The sequence below is a fragment of the Magallana gigas genome, unplaced genomic scaffold (genome assembly GCF_963853765.1).
Source record: "Magallana gigas unplaced genomic scaffold, xbMagGiga1.1 SCAFFOLD_53, whole genome shotgun sequence".
Lineage (NCBI taxonomy): Eukaryota > Metazoa > Mollusca > Bivalvia > Ostreida > Ostreidae > Magallana > Magallana gigas.
In genome coordinates, this window is record NW_027062575.1 from 23855 (window position 1) to 31187 (window position 7333).

The 7333-nt window shown below is 30.6% G+C and overlaps 1 non-coding gene across 1 annotated transcript; it reads right to left on the minus strand.

Moving 5' to 3' along the window:
- Positions 1 to 6071: 6071 nt before the first annotated feature.
- Trnaa-agc (transfer RNA alanine (anticodon AGC)) lies at positions 6072 to 6144 on the minus strand. Its single transcript has one exon. It is a non-coding gene; the product is annotated as a tRNA-Ala (tRNA).
- Positions 6145 to 7333: the final 1189 nt, after the last annotated feature.

Sequence of the window (7333 nt, forward strand, 5' to 3'; positions counted from 1 at the left end):
AACTGTTATCCTCCCAAACAGGCACTATTTATTTTATTATACTGAATGTCTTAATTTTAGAAATTTTATATTGCTTTTATTTTGAAATGACGTGAATTCTACGGTGAACCGTATGCGCATAATTTACCCGCATGTAACAATTCGTTGTGTTACCCGTTGCTAAGTGTGTTGCTAACGCTGAGGGTAATAGAACGGATTATCAACTGCGTCTAAACCAATCAGATTTCAGTATTTAACATGAAAGTATAATAATTATATTATTATAAATACCTCAGGATTCAAACTATGCTCATTCAAAAGTATGAAAAAGAAGATGGGGGAATAAGATGGCGCAACATCCTGTTTAATAGTGAAATACAATTTTGAATTTATTTTTCCCCAATTAAATCTATTCAAATATATTATAATACAACTTTGCAAAAGCAAAATTTCTAGCTATAGTAAGTTTTTAATATATTAAAAAAAAAATAAGAAAAAAAAACAATATTGTCGGAAATTTTGGTGGTATCGAACATAAAACATAAAAACCGTAGATATATAAGGTTAGCTTATGCCAGGTACTCTCTTTTTTTTTTTTTTTTTTTTTTTTTTATCTTTTATTTATCAACTTTCAATTATCACAATTATCACATTAAATATCACAATCACAGTCTACATGTCAATACTTTATAATAAAATATTTTAAAAAATAAACAATAGTACACCTTCTGTTTCCTTTAAAAGTGGATTTTTCTTCAAAAACTTTTTTGAAAACATTTTTCTGTTGTCTTGTTCTATACACACGTAATGATAGTTGTAATAAATATAATGTCTGAGTAAATATTTGCAAAACCTTTTCAAATCCATATTTGCAAAACCTTTTCAAATCCATTTTTTGATTATTTTGCAACAATATTTGTCTACTTCTATAAATAGTAAATCTACATATTGATATGAAAAAATTCACAAAAAATGTATTAACATTTTTCATGACATTAGGAAATGCCGTCATCAAAATTTCATCAATATCAAAAAACATTGTATACACTATTCCCACAGTCCTTCAATAGCGATTCTAAATGATATATTATAAAATCTTTCTTCATTTCCTGCACTTCGTCACATTTTACAAACATATGAAATAAATCTTCGCGTTCTGTTTTACATAATGGACATTTGTTTGAATCTGTTTTACCGATCTTGAACAGTTTTTCATATGTAAAAATACCATTATGAAACATCTTAAAATCAAGTTCTACAACATCTGGAGGTCTACCAACTCCTCTTAATATAACCTATCTGTTATCAAGTATAGACTCATTATCTATTTGCAGTTTTCCTTTCCAGTATTCGTTTGATATTGGAGGGTTAAACAGCTTTTGTATTAACATTTTGTAAAAAAAAATCTTTACTGTACATGAAGAAAACACATATTTGTTATTTTCTACACAAATCGAAAAATTTGGAATCAATGCTTCTTTCACATGAGCAAAATTTTGAACAATATTTTTCCATTCTTCTGGTATAACTGATAATGATGTTGCATAATCATCTTTGATATGTTTTACCTTAATTTCTGAATCATATTCATGTATCAGTTCTACTATACAAGACACAGGCAAAAATCCTGGTATTACTTCATATGTAATGTCTCTGATATGTGTAATACCTGCTTTTATGAAATATACCCACACTAATGTTTTGTTCTGATTAACAATTTTAGGATTGAAAAACAAGCAGTAATTAAACACATCGTTTCTATTTTCATTGTAATCAACATAATTTTTCACAGGATACCATGCACTAAACATTTCAACATAAAAAGAAGGCAGACATTGCAAATCCTTTTTGTTCAACTGTAGAAGAAATACTTCAACAGCACCTTTTAATTCACAGATTTTTGATAAAAATTGCTAAAAGTGTGTTTCCATACTAGTTCTTTTGTAGGACACAAATACTTGGCTAAAATCTTAAGTCGATACGACAGCATTTTCAAATAAATATCATCAATTTTTAAACCACCATTTTTATGTTCGCCAACAATTGTTTTATATGACACTAAATGTGTACCATTATTCCATAAAAAATCAATACATTCTTTTTGAATTGTATCTCTAGCCCAAAATGGGATAGAAATCACAGACAAGGAATAGCATAATTTGGACATCAACAATGTATTTATAACACTAGCTCTTCCATGTATTGTCAACTGTCTTTTTCTCCACAGATTAAGAATTTGTTTTATATTTTGTACTTTGTTTCTCCAATTTAAATTCTCACACTCTTCTTTGTTTCTACCAAAATAAACTCCAAGGATTTTCATAACATTTGTTTCAGTGACATTAATTAATTTTCTTTCATCTTCCAGTAATCTTCCTGCACCTATACACATAATTTCAGACTTCTGAACATTTATTTTGGCACCAGAGGCTCTTCCATACAATTCAAAAATCTTAAATATCTCAAAAATTGACCTTTTATCACAAACCGATAATGTCGTATCATCTGCATGTTGAAAAACCAATGCAGTTTTATCTGACAATGGAATATCTATACCTTTAATATAACCATTACATTTGATTGCACAACTTAAAGGTTCTGAGCATAATACATACAATAAAGCAGATATTGGGCAACCTTGCCTTACCGAGTTTTTGATTGGAAAATATTTTGTAAGATGACCATTACTTTTAACACTGCTATAAATACCTGTATAAAATAATTTTACCCATTTTCTGAAATAATCTCCAAAACCAAATAGTTTCAACACCTGTAACATATACTCATGACTAACTCTATCAAAAGCTTTTTCTTGATCAATTTTTACAATATAACCTTCCATTTCATCTATTTCAGACATCTCTATAATATCTCTTATACTTACTAACGTGTCTGCAATATCTTTTCCAATAATGCAACATGTCTGACTATCAGAAATTATGTTTGGTAAAACATTCTTCAGTCTATTTGACATAAATCTTGCAATGATTTTGTAATCAACATTCAAGAGACTAATAGGTCTCCAGTTTTTTAACAATCTTTTATCACATTTCTTTTTGTATAGTAATGTAATTACACCCATTTTCATAGAATGTGACAATGTTTCTTTTTCTTCTATTTCTAAAAAAAGTTTGTACAATACATTTTTCAAATGTGGCAAAAACTTTCTATAAAATTCAATTGTCAATCCATCAGGACCAGGGCTTTTATTGCTGGCCATTTCTTTGAAAGCTTGCTCTATTTCTTTAACATCTATATTTTTATCACACATTTCAACATCACTTTCACTAAGTTTTTTATCGACTAATGACAACAACTGATTTTTACTTTCACATTCTATAGTTACACATGAATACAAATTGGAATAAAAATTGTATTGCACATCTAAAATAGAATCAATATTTTTCTTAACTTCACCGTTTTCATCTAACAATTCCTTTACTGTGTTTGACTCTTGTCTGCTTTTCTCTAAATTCAAAAAATATTTCGTACACTTATCTGATTCATTCGCCCACTGGGCCTTAGACCTTAGTATGGCACCTGTACATTTTTCATTTTCATATTCACAGAGATCAGTTTTAAGTTTTTCATATTTTTCAATGTCTATACAATTACCATCAGCAATACTTTGTGATAATCTTTGCAAATTGTTTTGAATTCTGTAATACTCCTTATTTCTTTCTTTAGCTCTATTTTTACTATATATTTGTGACAGTTTTTTAATTTTATACTTCAAATTATCCCACCAAACTAAAATTGATTGTTCAAATAATATACATTTCTTTTCTTTTTCAATAAGTTCTTGTACTTTGTTAACATACATTTCATCGTATAATAACAAACTGTTATGGATCCAAACACCTGGACCTCTTTCACAGACTTATGTGTTAAAATTCATTACAATCATAGAGTGATCACTCATTGTTGTTTCCACATAAAATATGTTTCTCACATAAACACAAAGAATTTTTGCAATCAAAATAAAATCAATTCTATTTTGTACAAGCATCCCTTCTCTAATAACTTTCCTAGAAAAAACCTTTTTTCTTTCATTTCTTTGTCTCCATATATCAACCACATCATGCTCAGTCATCATATCTGTCAATGCTTTGTAACTCTGGTCATACTTATGTACTGTTTTACCACATCTATCTATCTCAGCAAGAGTATTATTAAAGTCTCCCATAATGATTAACTCTGTTGAACGTGGCATAACATTTGTAATATTTTTTAAAAACATCACCCTTTCTGTAACATCATTAGGCGCATATACATTTATAATATCATACTTGTTGTCATTTTCCTTGTATTTGACATGCAAAAATCTACCATCAAATCCATTTACCATTTCAATATTTGATTTAATATCATTTCTAATTAAAAATGCTACTCCTTTGGATGAAACATTTACACTATTATGATAAATAACACCATTCCACAAATGTTTATAATTATCAATAAAATCATCTTTCCAGTGAGTTTCTTGCAATGCTACAATATCATATTTTCTTTCGTTAGATAAACTAAACACCATTTTCATTTTATCAATGTTGACCAAACCGTTACAGTTCCACGAGGTTATGAAAACCACTGCTAAAATGAAAAATGTAATTATTCGCTCCATTTTATTTGTTCTTTTTCGACTTGATTTTGCTTTTATCTTTCGTTTTCTTTCTCTTCTTTTTTCAGGTTATCATCACTTCTGTATCGGGTTCTGATTCCGAACTTTCTTTATCTCTGTCACGTGTACGCATTTCACTATCAATGATTTCTGAATTTTGATTTTCCGTTACTTTTTCTTCGGTCGAAATTTCATTTAGAGTTTGCTTTTCTTTTTCTTCGGTTTTCTCCTGATCTAATTTCACTGGGGCCTGTGTTCCTAAAACATCCACTGGTTTTTCCGTTTCCCCTTCAATTGCCTCTTCGTCCTTGTGTACTTCGTCATCGTTCTCTATATTCACCTCTTCAGAGTTCTCTTCCCATTCATTATTTTCATCGTCACCCGATTCGTTTTCATCCTGTTCACTCATGCGACACGAACAATTGTATTCCCATTCACCACAATCATCACATCTTACAGACTTGCATGTTCTTGCATAGTGACCCTGGCCCTTGCATTTAAAACAAACAAATTTTGGACACGCTCTAAAAAGATGATCACTTGCGTAACACAAAGAACACACTTTTAACTGGCCATTATGAATACATCTGTAATACTCTTTCTGAAATTTCATAGTATAGGGCAGTGAGGTCATGTTTTCAGGTAGTTTAATTTTTGCGTACCGAGTGCCGTCTGCTATTGTTGTTCCAGGATAGAATCTCCTATTGATTGGGGATAAAAGTTCAACCCCCATAGATCGCAAAGACATTTCAATTTCTGCATCTTCAATATAAGCAGGCAGGTGCATGAAACTAACGACGATCGAACTAGGTACTACTTCATGACATTCGAATGTGTTTTGACCTATTTTTATCCCCTCTAAGAGGTACTGTAAAGGGGCTCTCCCTTCTAACGTTATTTCATAAAAATCCCCCGATTTCGGGACACATGCGAGCAAACTACCAACACCAGAGTTATCATGGATAAAATTCGATAACTTCTTCGGGTTTCACCGATGAATTATCTTTCACATTCACAAATAAAGTGTTTTCTTTACGACATTTCCTGTTCACAAACAAATTATGTGATTCGCCAAAATGGCGACCACTAGACGTGGCTGCCATCCGCGCTTGAAACGTTATTTACACTTTGTAATAATTCACAACTATATATACAGTACAAGTAAAATAAACACAATACTAGTAATACATGTATAATAAACACAAAGTTTGTCTATAGAAGACACAGTTCAGTGGTTCACTTCTAATAGTAAACACGCTCGGTTGTATTCGATCAGCCAAAATATACGTGCTCACCTTGCCATTTGCAAACCGGAAGTCCAAAAATTATTTCTATATTAATATAACTCCTTTATTTTAATCCATGAATTACGACTATACCAACCAATGGGACAGATGACACTTTTTTATAAACCGCTTCGTGGTTCTGAGCAAAACTCAGGTAGAATGAATCTAAGAAGTTATTAAATAATTGGAGAATCCGGGTATCGATCCCGGTACCTCTCACATGCTAAGCGAGCGCTCTACCACTTGAGCTAATTCCCCTTCGTACTAGATATTTAGAGGTATTTCTAATTAAACAAGTTGTTTGACTATGAGGTGAGTAATTATCTTGGTTTTATAGAGGAAACGAACTTTGTTGACACCTGAGGGACACCTGCCTTTTTCCTTGAGTTTTCAACTTTTATTGACACAAGCTTATATTTATCGTGCTAATGTTTAAAAGTAGAATGTCATTCATGAATTTCAGTTTGAAATTTTGAATGGCAAATAAGTAATATGTTTTTGAGTTCTATATCGAATACTTTATTTTTTTTTAAATTTATTTACGATGTTGAATAATATAATAACAAATAACATGCATTTACATGTATAAGCAAAATTTGCTTTAACTTGGTTTCTAGTTTATGTCTCATGCTTTAGCTACTTGTTTTGAATTTCTGGTTGAATGGTAAATTTTTAGAAAAAAATACAACACCACACCTACGCTTTAATGCACCGAGCATTCTGCAAAATTTTATCATTTATAATAAAGATTCGCGTTAGATTAAAAGTGCTGTTTAGGAGTCTATGTTATGATTAAAGCTTTGCACCCTATAATATGTGTCAATTTTGAATGACGGAAAAAAGCATATTTTTTGTTAATTTATATAAGTACATTTATGCTGTAATTTACAATGCTAGATTCCATCGCGTAACCAACTTAAGATATCAAATTTTAAATAATACAAAACATTTATTTTCCTGCCAGGAAAGTAATAAATGCTCCTTCTTTCAATCAATCACGTAATATAAAAAGCGAATTGTAAACTAGTATGCAAAATGTGTGGATGTTCAATAGTTTGATATTCTTGCTTATTCCGATTGATTGTATAGAGAACGTGAATTAAAAGCATCTTTGCTGATTGGATAAATTCTTTCTGAGCAACAATCAAATTTTTCAAAAGAACGAGGGACTTGGAATGAAGGGACTAACTAATGATGAAGAGGGGAACAATGGGGAATCAACCAAGGTTTCCGACGATGATTGACATTCTAAAATGCAGTTTAATTCTAGCTATTCTCACATAACAAAACTTTGATATTACAGGTATAATTATCAACGGCAATGAACATAAGATTTCTCAGTATGCAGATGATACTTCACTCAGATGGTTCACCAAAATCACTTTTACGGCTCTTAATACTTTAAACTTTTTTCACGTCTTTCAGGTTTGAAGGTAAACAGCTTAAA